This window comes from Perna viridis, chromosome 9, assembly GCF_037379345.1.
Source record: "Perna viridis isolate PV_CMFRI_1.1 ecotype Kerala chromosome 9, ASM3737934v1, whole genome shotgun sequence".
Classification (NCBI taxonomy): domain Eukaryota; kingdom Metazoa; phylum Mollusca; class Bivalvia; order Mytilida; family Mytilidae; genus Perna; species Perna viridis.
In genome coordinates, this window is record NC_142453.1 from 43,075,258 (window position 1) to 43,101,833 (window position 26,576).

A 26,576-nucleotide genomic window follows, 5' to 3' on the forward strand; every position below is an offset into this window, starting at 1 on the left:
TAACATGCCCGTTTAAAAGACAAACTACCCAAGAATGCATGCTTATCACATCATAAAGCATTGTACGCCTGACATCTCCAAACTGTTTCGAATAACTTATTCCTTCTTTATTCATATATGCCCATAACTTAACATGCGAACTTTTCCTTAATATGGCCAAAGTACTTGAAATATCATTTTCCTACCCAAAATCATTAATGCTCATGACAATTGATACGTGCAGTCCTCCTTTAAATAGCCATTATACAATTCCAAAGATAACAATACTCTGTGAAATACAATTTTCGTACCTTAATTCTCCATAGAAATCACATATGATGCGAACTGAACTCTTAACATAATCATACTACTTGAAATAGCTCATTCTTAGCAGAATCAAACATACTTATCAAATCTGATTTGATATGTAACCTAAATATGACCATACTACTTGTACTAGCACTTTCCTACTTCAACCACACATACTCATCACATCTGATTAGTAATGTGTCTGTAATTAGATTTTACGACTTGATATAACATTTTCCTGCCAATAACGTACAGGATCATCACATCTGACGCAAACCGTACCCCTGACATGCACGTATGACAGAAAAACTACCCACAAATGCATGCTTATCACATATAAAAAGTGTATGCCTAACATGGCCAAACTGTTTCAAATAACTTATTCCTACGAAAAACATATAAGCCGATAACTTAAGATGCCAAACGTTTTCTTAATACGGCCAAAGTGCTTGAAATATCATTTTCCTACCCAAAATCAATAATGCTCATCACAATTGATGCATACTGCTCTCACTAATAGCCATTATACAATTCCAAAGATACCAATACTGTGGGAAATACAAATTTCGTACCTTAATTCTCCATATCAATCACATATGATGCGAACTGAACTCTTAACATAATCATTCTACTTGAAATAGCTCATTCTTAGCAGAATCAAACATACTTATCAAATCTGATTTGATATGTATCCTATATTGGACCATACTACTTCAAATAGCACTTTCCTACCTAAATCATACATGCTCATAATATCTAATTCGTACTGTATTCTTAACATGACCTTACGACTGGAAATAAAATTTTACTGTCAATAACGTACATGATAGTCACTTCGGAGGGAAACCGTACCCCTATCATGCCCGTTTAACAGACAAACTATCCAAAATGCATGCTTATCACATCATATAAGCATTGTACGCCTGACATCTCCCAACTGTTTCAAATAACTTATTCCTGCTAAAATCATACATGCCCATAACTGAACATGCGAACGTTTCCTTAATTTAGCCAAAGTACTTGAAATATCATTTTCCTACCCAAAATCATTAATGCTCATGACAATTGATACGTGCAGTTCTCCTTTAAATAGCCATTACACAATTCCAAAGATTACAATACTCTGTGAAATACAATTTTCGTACCTTAATTCTCCATATCAATCACATATGATGCGAACTGAACTCTTAACATAATCATACTACTTGAAATAGCTCATTCTTAGCAAAATCAAACAAACTGATCAAATCTGATTTGATGTGTATCCTAAATTGGACCATACTACTTCAAATAGCACTTTCCTACCTAAATCATACATGCTCATCATATCTAATTCGTACTGAATTCTTAATATGACATTACGACTCGAAATAGAATTTTACTGCCAATAACGTACATGATAGTCACTTCGGAGGGAAACTGTACCCCTAACATGTCCGTTTAACAGACAAACTACCCAAGAATGCATGCGTATCACATCACATAAGCATTGTACGCCTGATATCTCCAAACTGCTTCGAAAAACTTATTCCTGCTAAAATCATATATGCCCATAACTTAACATGCGAACGTTTCCTTAATATGGCCAAAGTACTTGAAATATCATTTTCCTACCTAAAATCATTAATGCTCATGACAATTGATACGTGCAGTTCTCCTTTAAATAGCCATTATACAATTCCAAAGATAACAATACTCTGTGAAATACCATTTTCGTACCTTAATTCTCCATATCAATCACATATGATGCGAACTGAACTCTTAACATAATCATACTACTTGAAATAGCTCATTCTTAGCAGAATCAAACATACTTATCAAATCTGGTTTGATATGTAACCTAAATATGACCATACTACTTGTACTAGCACTTTCCTACTTCAATCACACATACTCATCACATCTGATTAGTAATTTATCTGTAATTAGATTTTACGACTTGATATAACATTTTCCTGCCAATAACGTACAGGTTCATCACATCTTACGCAAACCGTACCCCTGACATGCACGTATGACAGAAAAACTACCCACAAATGCATGCTTATCACATATAAAAAGTGTATGCCTAACATGGCCAAACTGTTTCAAATAACTTATTCCTACGAAAAACATATAAGCCGATAACTTAAGATGCCAAACGTTTTCTTAATACGGCCAAAGTGCTTGAAATATCATTTTCCTACCCAAAATCAATAATGCTCATCACAATTGATGCATACTGCTCTCACTAATAGCCATTATACAATTCCAAAGATACCAATACTGTGGGAAATACAAATTTCGTACCTTAATTCTCCATATCAATCACATATGATGCGAACTTAACTCTTAACATAATCATTCTACTTGAAATAGCTCATTCTTAGCAGAATCAAACATACTTATCAAATCTGATTTGATATGTATCCTATATTGGACCATACTACTTCAAATAGCACTTTCCTACCTAAATCATACATGCTCATAATATCTAATTCGTACTGTATTCTTAACATGACCTTACGACTCGAAATAAAATTTTACTGTCAATAACGTACATGATTGTCACTTCGGAGGGAAACCGTACCCCTACCATGCCCGTTTAACAGAAAACTATCCAAAAATGCATGCTTATCACATCATATAAGCATTGTACGCCTGACATCTCCAAACTGTTTCAAATAACTTATTCCTGCTAAAATCATACATGCCCATAACTTAACATGCGAACGTTTCCTTAATTTAGCCAAAGTACTTGAAATATCATTTTCCTACCCAAAATCATTAATGCTCATGACAATTGATACGTGCAGTTCTCCTTTAAATAGCCATTATACAATTCCAAAGATTACAATACTCTGTGAAATACAATTTTCGTACCTTAATTCTCCATATCAATCACATATGATGCGAACTGAACTCTTAACATAATCATACTACTTGAAATAGCTCATTCTTAGCAAAATCAAACATACTGATCAAATCTGATTTGATGTGTATCCTAAATTGGACCATACTACTTCAAATAGCACTTTCCTACCTAAATCATACATGCTCATCATATCTAATTCGTACTGAATTCTTAATATGACATTACGACTCGAAATAGAATTTTGCTGCCAATAACGTACATGATAGTCACTTCGGAGGGAAACTGTACCCCTAACATGCCCGTTTAACAGACAAACTACCCAAGAATGCATGCTTACCACATCATATAAGCATTGTACGCCTGATATCTCCAAACTGCTTCGAAAAACTTATTCCTGCGAAAATCATATATGCCCATAACTTAACATGCGAACGTTTCCTTAATATGGCCAAAGTACTTGAAATATCATTTTCCTACCCAAAATCATTAATGCTCATGACAATTGATACGTGCAGTTCTCCTTTAAATAGCCATTATACAATTCCAAAGATAACAATACTCTGTGAAATACCATTTTCGTATCTTAATTCTCCATATCAATCACATATGATGCGAACTGAACTCTTAACATAATCATACTACTTGAAATAGCTCATTCTTAGCAGAATCAAACATACTTATCAAATCTGATTTGATATGTAACCTAAATATGACCATACTACTTGTACTAGCACTTTCCTACTTCAATCACACATACTCATCACATCTGATTAGTAATTTATCTGTAATTAGATTTTACGACTTGATATAACATTTTCCTGCCAATAACGTACAGGTTCATCACATCTTACGCAAACCGTACCCCTGACATGCACGTATGACAGCAAAACTACCCACAAATGCATGCTTATCACATATAAAAAGTGTATGCCTAACATGGCCAAACTGTTTCAAATAACTTATTCCTACTAAAATCATATAAGCCGATAACTTAAGATGCCAAACGTTTTCTTAATACGGCCAAAGTGCTTGAAATATCATTTTCCTACCCAAAATCAATAATGCTCATCACAATTGATGCATACTGCTCTCACTTAAATAGCCATTATACAATTCCAAAGATACCAATACTGTGGGAAATACCAATTTCGTACCTTAATTCTCCATATCAATCACATATGATGCGAACTTAACTCTTAACATAATCATTCTACTTGAAATAGCTCATTCTTGGCAGAATCAAACATACTTATCAAATCTGATTTGATATGTATCCTATATTGGACCATACTACTTCAAATAGCATTTTCCTACCTAAATCATACATGCTCATCATATCTAATTCGTACTCTCTTCTTAATATGACCTTACGACTCGAAATTAAGTTTTACTGTCAATAACGTACATGACAGTCACTTCGGAGGGAAACCGTACCCCTAACATGCCCGTTTAACAGACAAACTATCCAAAAATGCATGCTTATCACATATAAAAAGTGTATGCCTAACATGGCCAAACTGTTTCAAATAACTTATTCCTGCTAAAATCATATATGCCCATAACTTAACATGCGAACGTTTCCTTAATATAGCCAAAGTACTTGAAATATCATTTCCCTACCCAAAGTCATTAATGCTCATGACAATTGATACGTGCAGTTCTCCTTTAAATAGCCATTATACAATTCCAAAGATTACAATACTCTGTGAAATACAATTTTCGTACCTTAATTCTCCATATCAATCACATATGATGCGAACTGAACTCTTAACATAATCATACTACTTGAAATAGCTCATTCTTAGCAGAATCAAACATACTGATCAAATCTGATTTGATGTGTATCCTAAATTGGACCATACTACTTCAAATAGCACTTTCCTACCTAAATCATACATGCTCATCATATCTAATTCGTACTGTATTCTTAATATGACCTTACGACTCGAAATAAAATTTTACTGCCAATAACGTACATGATAGTCACTTCGGAGGGAAACCGTACCCCTAACATGCCCGTTTAACAGACAAACTACCCAAGAATGCATGCTTATCACATCATAAAGCATTGTACGCCTGACATCTCCAAACTGTTTCGAATAACTTATTCCTTCTTTATTCATATATGCCCATAACTTAACATGCGAACTTTTCCTTAATATGGCCAAAGTACTTGAAATATCATTTTCCTACCCAAAATCATTAATGCTCATGACAATTGATACGTGCAGTCCTCCTTTAAATAGCCATTATACAATTCCAAAGATAACAATACTCTGTGAAATACAATTTTCGTACCTTAATTCTCCATAGAAATCACATATGATGCGAACTGAACTCTTAACATAATCATACTACTTGAAATAGCTCATTCTTAGCAGAATCAAACATACTTATCAAATCTGATTTGATATGTAACCTAAATATGACCATACTACTTGTACTAGCACTTTCCTACTTCAACCACACATACTCATCACATCTGATTAGTAATGTATCTGTAATTAGATTTTACGACTTGATATAACATTTTCCTGCCAATAACGTACAGGATCATCACATCTGACGCAAACCGTACCCCTGACATGCACGTATGACAGAAAAACTACCCACAAATGCATGCTTATCACATATAAAAAGTGTATGCCTAACATGGCCAAACTGTTTCAAATAACTTATTCCTACGAAAAACATATAAGCCGATAACTTAAGATGCCAAACGTTTTCTTAATACGGCCAAAGTGCTTGAAATATCATTTTCCTACCCAAAATCAATAATGCTCATCACAATTGATGCATACTGCTCTCACTAATAGCCATTATACAATTCCAAAGATACCAATACTGTGGGAAATACAAATTTCGTACCTTAATTCTCCATATCAATCACATATGATGCGAACTTAACTCTTAACATAATCATTCTACTTGAAATAGCTCATTCTTAGCAGAATCAAACATACTTATCAAATCTGATTTGATATGTATCCTATATTGGACCATACTACTTCAAATAGCACTTTCCTACCTAAATCATACATGCTCATAATATCTAATTCGTACTGTATTCTTAACATGACCTTACGACTGGAAATAAAATTTTACTGTCAATAACGTACATGATAGTCACTTCGGAGGGAAACCGTACCCCTATCATGCCCGTTTAACAGACAAACTATCCAAAATGCATGCTTATCACATCATATAAGCATTGTACGCCTGACATCTCCCAACTGTTTCAAATAACTTATTCCTGCTAAAATCATACATGCCCATAACTGAACATGCGAACGTTTCCTTAATTTAGCCAAAGTACTTGAAATATCATTTTCCTACCCAAAATCATTAATGCTCATGACAATTGATACGTGCAGTTCTCCTTTAAATAGCCATTATACAATTCCAAAGATTACAATACTCTGTGAAATACAATTTTCGTACCTTAATTCTCCATATCAATCACATATGATGCGAACTGAACTCTTAACATAATCATACTACTTGAAATAGCTCATTCTTAGCAAAATCAAACAAACTGATCAAATCTGATTTGATGTGTATCCTAAATTGGACCATACTACTTCAAATAGCACTTTCCTACCTAAATCATACATGCTCATCATATCTAATTCGTACTGAATTCTTAATATGACATTACGACTCGAAATAGAATTTTACTGCCAATAACGTACATGATAGTCACTTCGGAGGGAAACTGTACCCCTAACATGTCCGTTTAACAGACAAACTACCCAAGAATGCATGCGTATCACATCACATAAGCATTGTACGCCTGATATCTCCAAACTGCTTCGAAAAACTTATTCCTGCTAAAATCATATATGCCCATAACTTAACATGCGAACGTTTCCTTAATATGGCCAAAGTACTTGAAATATCATTTTCCTACCTAAAATCATTAATGCTCATGACAATTGATACGTGCAGTTCTCCTTTAAATAGCCATTATACAATTCCAAAGATAACAATACTCTGTGAAATACCATTTTCGTACCTTAATTCTCCATATCAATCACATATGATGCGAACTGAACTCTTAACATAATCATACTACTTGAAATAGCTCATTCTTAGCAGAATCAAACATACTTATCAAATCTGATTTGATATGTATCCTAAATATGACCATACTACTTGTACTAGCACTTTCCTACTTCAATCACACATACTCATCACATCTGATTAGTAATTTATCTGTAATTAGATTTTACGACTTGATATAACATTTTCCTGCCAATAACGTACAGGTTCATCACATCTTACGCAAACCGTACCCCTGACATGCACGTATGACAGAAAAACTACCCACAAATGCATGCTTATCACATATAAAAAGTGTATGCCTAACATGGCCAAACTGTTTCAAATAACTTATTCCTACTAAAATCATATAAGCCGATAACTTAAGATGCCAAACGTTTTCTTAATACGGCCAAAGTGCTTGAAATATCATTTTCCTACCCAAAATCAATAATGCTCATCACAATTGATGCATACTGCTCTCACTAATAGACATTATACAATTCCAAAGATACCAATACTGTGGGAAATACCAATTTCGTACCTTAATTCTCCATATCAATCACATATGATGCGAACTTAATTCTTAACATAATCATTCTACTTGACATAGCTCATTCTTAGCAGAATCAAACATACTTATCAAATCTGATTTGATATGTATCCTATATTGGACCATACTACTTCAAATAGCACTTTCCTACCTAAATCATACATGCTCATAATATCTAATTCGTACTGTATTCTTAACATGACCTTACGACTCGAAATAAAATTTTACTGTCAATAACGTACATGATAGTCACTTCGGAGGGAAACCGTACCCCTACCATGCCCGTTTAACAGACAAACTATCCAAAAATGCATGCTTATCACATCATATAAGCATTGTACGCCTGACATCTCCAAACTGTTTCAAATAACTTATTCCTGCTAAAATCATACATGCCCATAACTTAACATGCGAACGTTTCCTTAATATAGCCAAAATACTTGAAATATCATTTTCCTACCTAAAATCATTAATGCTCATGACAATTGATACGTGCAGTTCTCCTTTAAATAGCCATTATACAATTCCAAAGATTACAATACTCTGTGAAATACAATTTTCGTACCTTAATTCTCCATATCAATCACATATGATGCGAACTGAACTCTTAACATAATCAAACTACTTGAAATAGCTCATTCTTAGCAGAATCAAACATACTGATCAAATCTGATTTGATGTGTATCCTAAATTGGACCATACTACTTCAAATAGCACTTTCCTACCTAAATCATACATGCTCATAATATCTAATTCGTACTGAATTCTTAATATGACATTACGACTCGAAATAGAATTTTACTGCCAATAACGTACATGATAGTCACTTCGGAGGGAAACTGTACCCCTAACATGCCCGTTTAACAGACAAACTACCCAAGAATGCATGCTTACCACATCATATAAGCATTGTACGCCTGACATCTCCAAACTGCTTCGAAAAACTTATTCCTGCTAAAATCATATATGCCCATAACTTAACATGCGAACGTTTCCTTAATATAGCCAAAGTACTTGAAATATCATTTTCCTACCCAAAATCATTAATGCTCATGACAATTGATACGTGCAGTTCTCCTTTAAATAGCCATTATACAATTCCAAAGATTACAATACTCTGTGAAATACAATTTTCGTACCTTAATTCTCCATACAAATCACATATGATGCGAACTGAACTCTTAACATAATCATACTACTTGAAATAGCTCATTCTTAGCCGAATCAAACACACTTATCACATCTGATTTGATATGTAACCTAAATATGACCATACTACTTGTACTAGCACTTTCCTACTTCAATCACACATACTCATCACATCTGATTAGTAATTTATCTGTAATTAGATTTTACGACTTGATATAACATTTTCCTGCCAATAACGTACAGGATCATAACATCTGACGCAAACCGTACCCCTGACATGCACGTATGACAGAAAAACTACCCACAAATGCATGCTTATCACATATAAAAAGTGTATGCCTAACATGGCCAAACTGTTTCAAATAACTTATTCCTACTAAAATCATATAAGCCGATAACTTAAGATGCCAAACGTTTTCTTAATACGGCCAAAGTGCTTGAAATATCATTTTCCTACCCAAAATCAATAATGCTCATCACAATTGATGCATACTGCTCTCACTAATAGACATTATACAATTCCAAAGATACCAATACTGTGGGAAATACCAATTTCGTACCTTAATTCTTCATATCAATCACATATGATGCGAACTGAACTCTGAACATAATCATTCTACTTGAAATAGCTCATTCTTAGCAGAATCAAACATACTTATCAAATCTGATTTGATATGTATCCTATATTGGACCATACTACTTCAAATAGCACTTTCCTACCTAAATCATACATGCTCATAATATCTAATTCGTACTGTATTCTTAACATGACCTTACGACTCGAAATAAAATTTTACTGTCAATAACGTACATGATAGTCACTTCGGAGGGAAACCGTACCCCTACCATGCCCGTTTAACAGACAAACTATCCAAAAATGCATGCTTATCACATCATATAAGCATTGTACGCCTGACATCTCCAAACTGTTTCAAATAACTTATTCCTGCTAAAATCATACATGCCCATAACTTAACATGCGAACGTTTCCTTAATATAGCCAAAATACTTGAAATATCATTTTCCTACCTAAAATCATTAATGCTCATGACAATTGATACGTGCAGTTCTCCTTTAAATAGCCATTATACAATTCCAAAGATTACAATACTCTGTGAAATACAATTTTCGTACCTTAATTCTCCATATCAATCACATATGATGCGAACTGAACTCTTAACATAATCAAACTACTTGAAATAGCTCATTCTTAGCAGAATCAAACATACTGATCAAATCTGATTTGATGTGTATCCTAAATTGGACCATACTACTTCAAATAGCACTTTCCTACCTAAATCATACATGCTCATAATATCTAATTCGTACTGAATTCTTAATATGACATTACGACTCGAAATAGAATTTTACTGCCAATAACGTACATGATAGTCACTTCGGAGGGAAACTGTACCCCTAACATGCCCGTTTAACAGACAAACTACCCAAGAATGCATGCTTACCACATCATATAAGCATTGTACGCCTGACATCTCCAAACTGCTTCGAAAAACTTATTCCTGCTAAAATCATATATGCCCATAACTTAACATGCGAACGTTTCCTTAATATAGCCAAAGTACTTGAAATATCATTTTCCTACCCAAAATCATTAATGCTCATGACAATTGATACGTGCAGTTCTCCTTTAAATAGCCATTATACAATTCCAAAGATTACAATACTCTGTGAAATACAATTTTCGTACCTTAATTCTCCATACAAATCACATATGATGCGAACTGAACTCTTAACATAATCATACTACTTGAAATAGCTCATTCTTAGCCGAATCAAACACACTTATCACATCTGATTTGATATGTAACCTAAGTATGACCATACTACTTGTACTAGCACTTTCCTACTTCAATCACACATACTCATCACATCTGATTAGTAATTTATCTGTAATTAGATTTTACGACTTGATATAACATTTTCCTGCCAATAACGTACAGGATCATAACATCTGACGCAAACCGTACCCCTGACATGCACGTATGACAGAAAAACTACCCACAAATGCATGCTTATCACATATAAAAAGTGTATGCCTAACATGGCCAAACTGTTTCAAATAACTTATTCCTACTAAAATCATATAAGCCGATAACTTAAGATGCCAAACGTTTTCTTAATACGGCCAAAGTGCTTGAAATATCATTTTCCTACCCAAAATCAATAATGCTCATCACAATTGATGCATACTGCTCTCACTAATAGACATTATACAATTCCAAAGATACCAATACTGTGGGAAATACCAATTTCGTACCTTAATTCTTCATATCAATCACATATGATGCGAACTGAACTCTGAACATAATCATTCTACTTGAAATAGCTCATTCTTAGCAGAATCAAACATACTTATCAAATCTGATTTGATATGTGTCCTAAATTGGACCATACTACTTCAAATAGCACTTTCCTACCTAAATCATACATGCTCATCATATCTAATTCGTACTGTATTCTTAACATGACCTTACGACTCGAAATAAAATTTTACTGTCAATAACGTACATGATAGTCACTTCGGAGGGAAACCGTACCCCTACCATGCCCGTTTAACAGACAAACTATCCAAAAATGCATGCTTATCACATCATATAAGCATTGTACGCCTGACATCTCCAAACTGTTTCAAATAACTTATTCCTGCTAAAATCATACATGCCCATAACTTAACATGCGAACGTTTCCTTAATATAGCCAAAATACTTGAAATATCATTTTCCTACCCAAAATCATTAATGCTCATGACAATTGATACGTGCAGTTCTCCTTTAAATAGCCATTATACAATTCCAAAGATTACAATACTCTGTGAAATACAATTTTCGTACCTTAATTCTCCATATCAATCACATATGATGCGAACTTAACTCTTAACATAATCAAACTACTTGAAATAGCTCATTCTTAGCAGAATCAAACATACTGATCAAATCTGATTTGATGTGTATCCTAAATTGGACCATACTACTTCAAATAGCACTTTCCTACCTAAATCATACATGCTCATCATATCTAATTCGTACTGAATTCTTAATATGACATTACGACTCGAAATAGAATTTTACTGCCAATAACGTACATGATAGTCACTTCGGAGGGAAACTGTACCCCTACCATGCCCGTTTAACAGACAAACTACCCAAGAATGCATGCTTACCACATCATATAAGCATTGTACGCCTGACATCTCCAAACTGCTTCGAAAAACTTATTCCTGCTAAAATCATATATGCCCATAACTTAACATGCGAACGTTTCCTTAATATAGCCAAAGTACTTGAAATATCATTTTCCTACCCAAAATCATTAATGCTCATGACAATTGATACGTGCAGTTCTCCTTTAAATAGCCATTATACAATTCCAAAGATTACAATACTCTGTGAAATACAATTTTCGTACCTTAATTCTCCATACAAATCACATATGATGCGAACTGAACTCTTAACATAATCATACTACTTGAAATAGCTCATTCTTAGCAGAATCAAACACACTTATCACATCTGATTTGATATGTAACCTAAATATGACCATACTACTTGTACTAGCACTTTCCTACTTCAATCACACATACTCATCACATCTGATTAGTAATTTATCTGTAATTAGATTTTACGACTTGATATAACATTTTCCTGCCAATAACGTACAGGATCATAACATCTGACGCAAACCGTACCCCTGACATGCACGTATGACAGAAAAACTACCCACAAATGCATGCTTATCACATATAAAAAGTGTATGCCTAACATGGCCAAACTGTTTCAAATAACTTATTCCTACTAAAATCATATAAGCCGATAACTTAAGATGCCAAACGTTTTCTTAATACGGCCAAAGTGCTTGAAATATCATTTTCCTACCCAAAATCAATAATGCTCATCACAATTGATGCATACTGCTCTCACTAATAGACATTATACAATTCCAAAGATACCAATACTGTGGGAAATACCAATTTCGTACCTTAATTCTTCATATCAATCACATATGATGCGAACTGAACTCTGAACATAATCATTCTACTTGAAAAAGCTCATTCTTAGCAGATTCAAACATACTTATCAAATCTGATTTGATATGTGTCCTAAATTGGACCATACTACTTCAAATAGCACTTTCCTACCTAAATCATACATGCTCATCATATCTAATTCGTACTGTATTCTTAATATGACCTTACGACTCGAAATAAAATTTTACTGCCAATAACGTACATGATAGTCACTTCGGAGGGAAACCGTACCCCTACCATGCCCGTTTAACAGACAAACTATCCAAAAATGCATGCTTATCACATCATATAAGCATTGTACGCCTGACATCTCCAAACTGTTTCAAATAACTTATTCCTGCTAAAATCATATATGCCCATAACTTAACATGCGAACGTTTCCTTAATATAGCCAAAGTACTTGAAATATCATTTTCCTACCCAAAATCATTAATGCTCATGACAATTGATACGTGCAGTTCTCCTTTAAATAGCCATTATACAATTCCAAAGATTACAATACTCTGTGAAATACAATTTTCGTACCTTAATTCTCCATATCAATCACATATGATGCGAACTTAACTCTTAACATAATCAAACTACTTGAAATAGCTCATTCTTAGCAGAATCAAACATACTGATCAAATCTGATTTGATGTGTATCCTAAATTGGACCATATTACTTCAAATAGCACTTTCCTACCTAAATCATACATGCTCATCATATCTAATTCGTACTGAATTCTTAATATGACATTACGACTCGAAATAGAATTTTACTGCCAATAACGTACATGATAGTCACTTCGGAGGGAAACTGTACCCCTAACATGCCCGTTTAACAGACAAACTACCCAAGAATGCATGCTTACCACATCATATAAGCATTGTACGCCTGACATCTCCAAACTGCTTCGAAAAACTTATTCCTGCTAAAATCATATATGCCCATAACTTAACATGCGAACGTTTCCTTAATATAGCCAAAGTACTTGAAATATCATTTTCCTACCCAAAATCATTAATGCTCATGACAATTGATACGTGCAGTTCTCCTTTAAATAGCCATTATACAATTCCAAAGATTACAATACTCTGTGAAATACAATTTTCGTACCTTAATTCTCCATACAAATCACATATGATGCGAACTGAACTCTTAACATAATCATACTACTTGAAATAGCTCATTCTTAGCCGAATCAACTACACTTATCACATCTGATTTGATATGTAACCTAAATATGACCATACTACTTGTACTAGCACTTTCCTACTTCAATCACACATACTCATCACATCTGATTAGTAATTTATCTGTAATTAGATTTTACGACTTGATATAACATTTTCCTGCCAATAACGTACAGGATCATAACATCTGACGCAAACCGTACCCCTGACATGCACGTATGACAGAAAAACTACCCACAAATGCATGCTTATCACATATAAAAAGTGTATGCCTAACATGGCCAAACTGTTTCAAATAACTTATTCCTACTAAAATCATATAAGCCGATAACTTAAGATGCCAAACGTTTTCTTAATACGGCCAAAGTGCTTGAAATATCATTTTCCTACCCAAAATCAATAATGCTCATCACAATTGATGCATACTGCTCTCACTAATAGACATTATACAATTCCAAAGATACCAATACTGTGGGAAATACCAATTTCGTACCTTAATTCTTCATATCAATCACATATGATGCGAACTGAACTCTGAACATAATCATTCTACTTGAAATAGCTCATTCTTAGCAGATTCAAACATACTTATCAAATCTGATTTGATATGTGTCCTAAATTGGACCATACTACTTCAAATAGCACTTTCCTACCTAAATCATACATGCTCATCATATCTAATTCGTACTGTATTCTTAATATGACCTTACGACTCGAAATAAAATTTTACTGCCAATAACGTACATGATAGTCACTTCGGAGGGAAACCGTACCCCTACCATGCCCGTTTAACAGACAAACTATCCAAAAATGCATGCTTATCACATCATATAAGCATTGTACGCCTGACATCTCCAAACTGTTTCAAATAACTTATTCCTGCTAAAATCATATATGCCCATAACTTAACATGCGAACGTTTCCTTAATATAGCCAAAGTACTTGAAATATCATTTTCCTACCCAAAATCATTAATGCTCATGACAATTGATACGTGCAGTTCTCCTTTAAATAGCCATTATACAATTCCAAAGATTACAATACTCTGTGAAATACAATTTTCGTACCTTAATTCTCCATATCAATCACATATGATGCGAACTTAACTCTTAACATAATCAAACTACTTGAAATAGCTCATTCTTAGCAGAATCAAACATACTGATCAAATCTGATTTGATGTGTATCCTAAATTGGACCATATTACTTCAAATAGCACTTTCCTACCTAAATCATACATGCTCATCATATCTAATTCGTACTGAATTCTTAATATGACATTACGAATCGAAATAGAATTTTACTGCCAATAACGTACATGATAGTCACTTCGGAGGGAAACTGTACCCCTAACATGCCCGTTTAACAGACAAACTACCCAAGAATGCATGCTTACCACATCATATAAGCATTGTACGCCTGACATCTCCAAACTGCTTCGAAAAACTTATTCCTGCTAAAATCATATATGCCCATAACTTAACATGCGAACGTTTCCTTAATATAGCCAAAGTACTTGAAATATCATTTTCCTACCCAAAATCATTAATGCTCATGACAATTGATACGTGCAGTTCTCCTTTAAATAGCCATTATACAATTCCAAAGATTACAATACTCTGTGAAATACAATTTTCGTACCTTAATTCTCCATACAAATCACATATGATGCGAACTGAACTCTTAACATAATCATACTACTTGAAATAGCTCATTCTTAGCCGAATTAACTACACTTATCACATCTGATTTGATATGTAACCTAAATATGACCATACTACTTGTACTAGCACTTTCCTACTTCAATCACACATACTCATCACATCTGATTAGTAATTTATCTGTAATTAGATTTTACGACTTGATATAACATTTTCCTGCCAATAACGTACAGGATCATAACATCTGACGCAAACCGTACCCCTGACATGCACGCATGACAGAAAAACTACCCACAAATGCATGCTTATCACATATAAAAAGTGTATGCCTAACATGGCCAAACTGTTTCAAATAACTTATTCCTACGAAAAACATATAAGCCGATAACTTAAGATGCCAAACGTTTTCTTAATACGGCCAAAGTGCTTGAAATATCATTTTCCTACCCAAAATCAATAATGCTCATCACAATTGATGCATACTGCTCTCACTAATAGCCATTATACAATTCCAAAGATACCAATACTGTGGGAAATACAAATTTCGTACCTTAATTCTCCATATCAATCACATATGATGCGAACTTAACTCTGAACATAATCATTCTACTTGAAATAGCTCATTCTTAGCAGAATCAAACATACTTATCAAATCTGATTTGATATGTATCCTATATTGGACCATACTACTTCAAATAGCACTTTCCTACCTAAATCATACATGCTCATGATATCTAATTCGTATTGTATTCTTAACATGACCTTACGACTCGAAATAAAATTTTACTGCCAATAACGTACATGATAGTCACTTCGGAGGGAAACCGTACCCCTAACATGCCCGTTTAACAGACAAACTATCCAAAAATGCATGCTTATCACATCATATAAGCATTGTACGCCTGACATCTCCAAACTGTTTCAAATAACTTATTCCTGCTAAAATCATACATGCCCATAACTTAACATGCGAACGTTTCCTTAATATAGCCAAAATACTTGAAATATCATTTTCCTACCCAAAATCATTAATGCTCATGACAATTGATACGTGCAGTTCTCCTTTAAATAGCCATTATACAATTCCAAAGATTACAATACTCTGTGAAATACAATTTTCGTACCTTAATTCTCCATATCAATCACATATGATGCGAACTTAACTCTTAACATAATCAAACTACTTGAAATAGCTCATTCTTAGCAGAATCAAACATACTGATCAAATCTGATTTGATGTGTATCCTAAATTGGACCATACTACTTCAAATAGCACTTTCCTACCTAAATCATACATGCTCATCATATCTAATTCGTACTGTATTCTTAATATGACCTTACGACTCGAAATAAAATTTTACTGCCAATAACGTACATGATAGTCACTTCGGAGGGAAACCGTACCCCTACCATGCCCGTTTAACAGACAAACTATCCAAAAATGCATGCTTATCACATCATATAAGCATTGTACGCCTGACATCTCCAAACTGTTTCAAATAACTTATTCCTGCTAAAATCATATATGCCCATAACTTAACATGCGAACGTTTCCTTAGTATAGCCAAAGTACTTGAAATATCATTTTCCTACCCAAAATCATTAATGCTCATGACAATTGATACGTGCAGTTCTCCTTTAAATAGCCATTATACAATTCCAAAGATTACAATACTCTGTGAAATACAATTTTCGTACCTTAATTCTCCATATCAATCACATATGATGCGAACTTAACTCTTAACATAATCAAACTACTTGAAATAGCTCATTCTTAGCAGAATCAAACATACTGATCAAATCTAATTTGATGTGTATCCTAAATTGGACCATACTACTTCAAATAGCACTTTCCTACCTAAATCATACATGCTCATCATATCTAATTCGTACTGTATTCTTAATATGACATTACGACTCGAAATAAAATTTTACTGCCAATAACGTACATGATAGTCACTTCGGAGGGAAACCGTACCCCTAACATGCCCGTTTAACAGACAAACTACCCAAGAATGCATGCTTATCACATCATATAAGCATTGTAGGCCTTACATCTCCAAACTGTTTCGAATAACTTATTCCTGCTAAAATCATATATGCCCATAACTTAACATGCGAACGTTTCCTTAATATGGCCAAAGTACTTGAAATATCATTTTCCTACCTAAAATCATTAATGCTCATGACAATTGATACGTGCAGTTCTCCTTTAAATAGCCATTATACAATTCCAAAGATACTAATACTGTGGGAAATACTAATTTCGTACCTTAATTCTCCATATCAATCACATATGATGCGAACTGAACTCTTAACATAATCATACTACTTGAAATAGCTCATTCTTAGCCGAATCAAACATACTTATCACATCTGATTTGATATGTAACCTAAATATGACCATACTACTTGTACTAGCACTTTCCTACTTCAATCACACATACTCATCACATCTGATTAGTAATTTATCTGTAATTAGATTTTACGACTTGATATAACATTTTCCTGCCAATAACGTACAGGATCATCACATCTGACGCAAACCGTACCCCTGACATGCACGTATGACAAAAAAACTACCCACAAATGCATGCTTATCACATATAAAAAGTGTATCCCTAACATGGCCAAACTGTTTCAAATAACTTATTCCTACTAAAATCATATAAGCCGATAACTTAAGATGCCAAACGTTTTCTTAATACGGCCAAAGTGCTTGAAATATCATTTTCCTACCCAAAATCAATAATGCTCATCACAATTGATGCATACTGCTCTCACTTAAATAGCCATTATACAATTCCAAAGATACCAATACTGTGGGAAATACCATTTTCGTACCTTAATTCTCCATATCAATCACATATGATGCGAACTGAACTCTGAACATAATCATTCTACTTGAAATAGCTCATTCTTAGCAGATTCAAACATACTTATCAAATCTGATTTGATATGTGTCCTAAATTGGACCATACTACTTCAAATAGCACTTTCCTACCTAAATCATACATGCTCATCATATCTAATTCGTACTGTATTCTTAATATGACCTTACGACTCGAAATAAAATTTTACTGCCAATAACGTACATGATAGTCACTTCGGAGGGAAACCGTACCCCTACCATGCCCGTTTAACAGACAAACTATCCAAAAATGCATGCTTATCACATCATATAAGCATTGTACGCCTGACATCTCCAAACTGTTTCAAATAACTTATTCCTGCTAAAATCATATATGCCCATAACTTAACATGCGAACGTTTCCTTAATATAGCCAAAGTACTTGAAATATCATTTTCCTACCCAAAATCATTAATGCTCATGACAATTGATACGTGCAGTTCTCCTTTAAATAGCCATTATACAATTCCAAAGATTACAATACTCTGTGAAATACAATTTTCGTACCTTAATTCTCCATATCAATCACATATGATGCGAACTTAACTCTTAACATAATCAAACTACTTGAAATAGCTCATTCTTAGCAGAATCAAACATACTGATCAAATCTGATTTGATGTGTATCCTAAATTGGACCATATTACTTCAAATAGCACTTTCCTACCTAAATCATACATGCTCATCATATCTAATTCGTACTGTATTCTTAATATGACCTTACGACTCGAAATAGAATTTTACTGCCAATAACGTACATGATAGTCACTTCGGAGGGAAACTGTACCCCTAACATGCCCGTTTAACAGACAAACTACCCAAGAATGCATGCTTACCACATCATATAAGCATTGTACGCCTGACATCTCCAAACTGCTTCGAAAAACTTATTCCTGCTAAAATCATATATGCCCATAACTTAACATGCGAACGTTTCCTTAATATAGCCAAAGTACTTGAAATATCATTTTCCTACCCAAAATCATTAATGCTCATGACAATTGATACGTGCAGTTCTCCTTTAAATAGCCATTATACAATTCCAAAGATTACAATACTCTGTGAAATACAATTTTCGTACCTTAATTCTCCATACAAATCACATATGATGCGAACTGAACTCTTAACATAATCATACTACTTGAAATAGCTCATTCTTAGCCGAATTAACTACACTTATCACATCTGATTTGATATGTAACCTAAATATGACCATACTACTTGTACTAGCACTTTCCTACTTCAATCACACATACTCATCACATCTGATTAGTAATTTATCTGTAATTAGATTTTACGACTTGATATAACATTTTCCTGCCAATAACGTACAGGATCATAACATCTGACGCAAACCGTACCCCTGACATGCACGCATGACAGAAAAACTACCCACAAATGCATGCTTATCACATATAAAAAGTGTATGCCTAACATGGCCAAACTGTTTCAAATAACTTATTCCTACGAAAAACATATAAGCCGATAACTTAAGATGCCAAACGTTTTCTTAATACGGCCAAAGTGCTTGAAATATCATTTTCCTACCCAAAATCAATAATGCTCATCACAATTGATGCATACTGCTCTCACTAATAGCCATTATACAATTCCAAAGATACCAATACTGTGGGAAATACAAATTTCGTACCTTAATTCTCCATATCAATCACATATGATGCGAACTTAACTCTGAACATAATCATTCTACTTGAAATAGCTCATTCTTAGCAGAATCAAATATACTTATCAAATCTGATTTGATATGTATCCTATATTGGACCATACTACTTCAAATAGCACTTTCCTACCTAAATCATACATGCTCATGATATCTAATTCGTATTGTATTCTTAACATGACCTTACGACTCGAAATAAAATTTTACTGCCAATAACGTACATGATAGTCACTTCGGAGGGAAACCGTACCCCTAACATGCCCGTTTAACAGACAAACTATCCAAAAATGCATGCTTATCACATCATATAAGCATTGTACGCCTGACATCTCCAAACTGTTTCAAATAACTTATTCCTGCTAAAATCATACATGCCCATAACTTAACATGCGAACGTTTCCTTAATATAGCCAAAATACTTGAAATATCATTTTCCTACCCAAAATCATTAATGCTCATGACAATTGATACGTGCAGTTCTCCTTTAAATAGCCATTATACAATTCCAAAGATTACAATACTCTGTGAAATACAATTTTCGTACCTTAATTCTCCATATCAATCACATATGATGCGAACTTAACTCTTAACATAATCAAACTACTTGAAATAGCTCATTCTTAGCAGAATCAAACATACTGATCAAATCTGATTTGATGTGTATCCTAAATTGGACCATACTACTTCAAATAGCACTTTCCTACCTAAATCATACATGCTCATCATATCTAATTCGTACTGTATTCTTAATATGACCTTACGACTCGAAATAAAATTTTACTGCCAATAACGTACATGATAGTCACTTCGGAGGGAAACCGTACCCCTACCATGCCCGTTTAACAGACAAACTATCCAAAAATGCATGCTTATCACATCATATAAGCATTGTACGCCTGACATCTCCAAACTGTTTCAAATAACTTATTCCTGCTAAAATCATATATGCCCATAACTTAACATGCGAACGTTTCCTTAGTATAGCCAAAGTACTTGAAATATCATTTTCCTACCCAAAATCATTAATGCTCATGACAATTGATACGTGCAGTTCTCCTTTAAATAGCCATTATACAATTCCAAAGATTACAATACTCTGTGAAATACAATTTTCGTACCTTAATTCTCCATATCAATCACATATGATGCGAACTTAACTCTTAACATAATCAAACTACTTGAAATAGCTCATTCTTAGCAGAATCAAACATACTGATCAAATCTAATTTGATGTGTATCCTAAATTGGACCATACTACTTCAAATAGCACTTTCCTACCTAAATCATACATGCTCATCATATCTAATTCGTACTGTATTCTTAATATGACATTACGACTCGAAATAAAATTTTACTGCCAATAACGTACATGATAGTCACTTCGGAGGGAAACCGTACCCCTAACATGCCCGTTTAACAGACAAACTACCCAAGAATGCATGCTTATCACATCATATAAGCATTGTAGGCCTTACATCTCCAAACTGTTTCGAATAACTTATTCCTGCTAAAATCATATATGCCCATAACTTAACATGCGAACGTTTCCTTAATATGGCCAAAGTACTTGAAATATCATTTTCCTACCTAAAATCATTAATGCTCATGACAATTGATACGTGCAGTTCTCCTTTAAATAGCCATTATACAATTCCAAAGATACTAATACTGTGGGAAATACTAATTTCGTACCTTAATTCTCCATATCAATCACATATGATGCGAACTGAACTCTTAACATAATCATACTACTTGAAATAGCTCATTCTTAGCCGAATCAAACATACTTATCACATCTGATTTGATATGTAACCTAAATATGACCATACTACTTGTACTAGCACTTTCCTACTTCAATCACACATACTCATCACATCTGATTAGTAATTTATCTGTAATTAGATTTTACGACTTGATATAACATTTTCCTGCCAATAACGTACAGGATCATCACATCTGACGCAAACCGTACCCCTGACATGCACGTATGACAAAAAAAACTACCCACAAATGCATGCTTATCACATATAAAAAGTGTATCCCTAACATGGCCAAACTGTTTCAAATAACTTATTCCTACTAAAATCATATAAGCCGATAACTTAAGATGCCAAACGTTTTCTTAATACGGCCAAAGTGCTTGAAATATCATTTTCCTACCCAAAATCAATAATGCTCATCACAATTGATGCATACTGCTCTCACTTAAATAGCCATTATACAATTCCAAAGATACCAATACTGTGGGAAATACCATTTTCGTACCTTAATTCTCCATATCAATCACATATGATGCGAACTTAACTCTTAACATAATCATTCTACTTGAAATAGCTCATTCTTAGCAGATTCAAACATACTTATCAAATTTGATTTGATATGTATCCTAAATTGGACCATACTACTTCAAATAGCACTTTCCTACCTAAATCATACATGCTCATCATATCTAATTCGTACTCTATTCTTAATATGACCTTACGACTCGAAATAAAATTTTACTGTCAATAACGTACATGATAGTCACTTCGGAGGGTAACCGTACCCCTAACATGCCCGTTTAACAGACAAACTACCCAAGAATGCATGCTTATCACATCATATAAGCATTGTACGCCTGACATCTCCAAACTGTTTCAAATAACTTATTCCTGCTAAAATCATATATGCCCATAACTTAACATGCGAACGTTTCCTTAATATAGCCAAAGTACTTGAAATATTATTTTCCTACCCAAAATCAGTAATGCTCATGACAATTGATACGTGCAGTTCTCCTTAAAATAGCCATTATACAATTCCAAAGATTACAATACTCTGTCTAATATAATTTTCGTACCTTAATTCTCCATATCAATCACATATGATGCGAACTGAACTCTTAACATAATCTTACTACTTGAAATAGCTCATTCTTAGCAGAATCAAACATACTTATCAAATCTGATTTGATGTGTATGCTAAATTGGACCACACTACTTCAAAGAGCACCTTCCTACCTAAATCATACATGCTCATCATATCTAATTCGTACTGTATTCTTAATATGACCTTACGACTCGAAATAAAATTTTACTGTCAATAACGTACATGATAGTCACTTCGGAGGGAAACCGTACCCCTAACATGCCCGTTTAACAGACAAACTACCCAAGAATGCATGCTTATCACATCATATAAGCATTGTACGCCTGACATCTCCAAACTGTTTCAAATAACTTATTCCTGCTAAAATCATATATGCCCATAACTTAACATGCGAACGTTTCCTTAATATGGCCAAAGTACTTGAAGTATCATTTTCCTACCCAAAATCATTAATGCTCATGACAATTGATGTATACTGTTCTCACTTAAATAGCCATTATACAATTGCAAAGATAACAATACTCTGTGAAATACCATTTTCGTACCTTAATTCTCCATTCAAATCACATATGATGCGAACTGAACTCTTAACATAATCATACTACTTGAAATAGCTCATTCTTAGCAGAATCAAACATACTTATCACATCTGATTTGATATGTAAACTAAATATGACCATACTAGTTGTACTAGCACTTTCCTACTTCAATCACACATACTCATCACATCTGATTAGTAATTTATCTGTAATTAGATTTTACGACTTGATATAACATTTTCCTGCCAATAACGTACAGGATCATCACATCTGACGCAAACCGTACCCCTGATATGCACGTATGACAGAAAAACTACCCACAAATGCATGCTTATCACATATAAGAAGTGTTTGCCTAACGTGGCCAAACTGTTTCAAATAACTTATTCCTACTAAAATCATATAAGCCGATAACTTAAGATGCAAAATGTTTTCTTAATACGGCCAAAATACTTGAAATATCATTTTCCTACCCAAAATCAATAATGCTCATCACAATTGATGCATACTGTTCTCACTTAAATAGCCATTATACAATTCCAAAGATACCAATACTGTGGGAAATACCAATTGCGTACCTTAATTCTCCATACCAATCACATATGATGCGAACTGAACTCTTAACATGATCATACTACTTCAAATAGCTCATTCTTAACAGAATCATACATGCTGTTCACATCAGATTTGATATGTACCCTAAATATTACCATACTACTTCAAATAGCACTTCCCTACCTAAATTATACTTGCCTATTGCATCTGATTCGTACTGTATTCTTAATATGACCTTACGACTCGATATAACATTTTCCTACCAATAATGTACATGACCATCACATCGAAAGGCAAGCGTACCCCTGACATGCGCGTTTGACAGAAAAACTGCCCAAAAATGCATGCCCATCACCTCATATAAGAAGTGTACGCCTAACATGGCCAAGCGGTTTTAAATAACTTATTCTTGCTAAAATTATACATGCCCATAACTTAAAATGCCAACTGTTTTTTAACATGGCCAAAGTACTTGAAAAATCATTTTCCTACCCAAAGTCATTAATGATCATGACAATTAATGCGTACTGTTCACCCCTCAATTCCAAAAATAATAATACTGTGTGAAATACCCTTTCCGTATCTTAATTTTCCATACCAATCATATATGATGCAAATAGAACTCTTAACATGATCATAGTACTTGAAACATCACGTTCTTACTGGAATCGTATATGCACATCACATATGATTTGATATGAAGCGTAAGTATGAAAATATTACTTGAAATAGCACTTTCCTACCTAAATCATACATGCTCATCACGTATGATTCGTACTTTAGTTTTGATATGACCTTTCGACTCGAAATAACATTTAACTACCAATAACGTATATGATCATCATATCTGACTCAAACCGTACCTCTGACATGCACGTATGAAGGAGATCTACCCAAAAATGGATGCTTATCATATCATCTAAGCATTGTTAGCCTAACATGGCCAAACTGTTTCAAATCACGTATTCCTGCTAAAATCATGCACGCCCATAACTTAAGATGCTGACCGTTTTCTTAATATGGCCTAAGTACTTGAAATATCATTTTCCTACTCAAAATCATTAATGCTCATGAGAATTGATGCGTTCTGTTTCCTTTAAATAGCCATTATACAATTTGGTTGATTTTTGTGATTTTTCAAATGCTTCTCCTTTATGTAGGAAAAAATTACTTGTAATATATTCATCAGATTTGAAGGATATATAAAACCATCTAAGTGTGAACGAGTTCCATATTTTGGATTATTGTAGATGGCTGCCATTTAAAATGGCCGCCATCTAAATTAATATGCCCCACTGGAAAATAATGTAAATTTCATCTAAATTTTATAAAACGTGGTATATAGGCTTGACATTGTACATTGAATTTATTTTTTTTGATTCTGTGATCATGTGTGGAACATGAGGGAACTTGTATGTGACTTGCTTTCAAGCACAACTTAAAACTTGTTTTATTTTATTTTTAGGGGGCTTTTGTTTCTTCTTTTTTGTTTTTATTTTTATTTTGTTTTGTCTTTTATGTGGATTTTTTGTGTTTTTTTTTGTGAGAAAATTGTGTGTGGGTCCTGGCTTTACTATTTATGTACCATTAGGTAAAATCCGTGGTAATGTAAATTTGACGCTCGATCTGCAAACTCCAGTAGATTGTTTTTGAATGGCACCTTGAGGTACAACGTCAAAGAAATATATACACTTTTAATAAAATTATTGATTGGATGTCTTGAAAATGCTTATTTTGGTCCCTTATTCCTAACAGTTAAGTAACAACCCAAACCAAAACTTATCCCAGCTTTCCTTTTGTTTTAAACTTGTACATTGTAGAACAAATTTATCGTCCAGAAAACATGTTTCTACCAACACATACTGAATGATTAAACAACACATCAATTTCAATTTCATAAAGATCTTTATTTTTTTAAGTGATTTCTTCTGTGTGTAACTTTCTATTTCTTTACGTTTGTGTATTCTAAATTTTAGTGTTCCTGATGCTATCTTGTAAAAGGATTTCCCACCATTTCTACATTTGGTATCAATATTTATATCAGAAAATACTAGTTGTTTCCATTGCAAGTCATTTATAGGAAAACAATACAGAAACCCACGCTACAAAACTGTAAGTGAAATATCTTTTGTCTTTCTTTATGTATGGATTTTTTGTGAAAACATGTCTATTGCAGACCTATTCGATTTTTTTGATTAAATATGGTTTAGGTATATTATGCCATTTGGTGTATTGATTTCAACACGTCTGAGTAC

General features: G+C 33.7%; 1 long non-coding RNA gene across 10 annotated transcripts in view; it reads left to right on the forward strand.

Moving 5' to 3' along the window:
• Nucleotides 1–26,576, forward strand: part of LOC148608620 (uncharacterized) — a 68,271-nt gene that overhangs the window by 41,344 nt on the left and 351 nt on the right. For 8 of the 10 annotated variants that reach the window (XR_015914900.1, XR_015914901.1, XR_015914898.1 and 5 more), the window contains one exon: nt 26,298–26,433. The exons of 1 other annotated variant lie outside the window; for it this stretch is intronic. This is a non-coding gene — a long non-coding RNA (uncharacterized LOC148608620). Of the gene's footprint in view, nt 1–26,297; nt 26,434–26,576 lie in introns of those variants that run through there. One more of the 10 variants, XR_015914893.1, reaches the window with a different exon arrangement.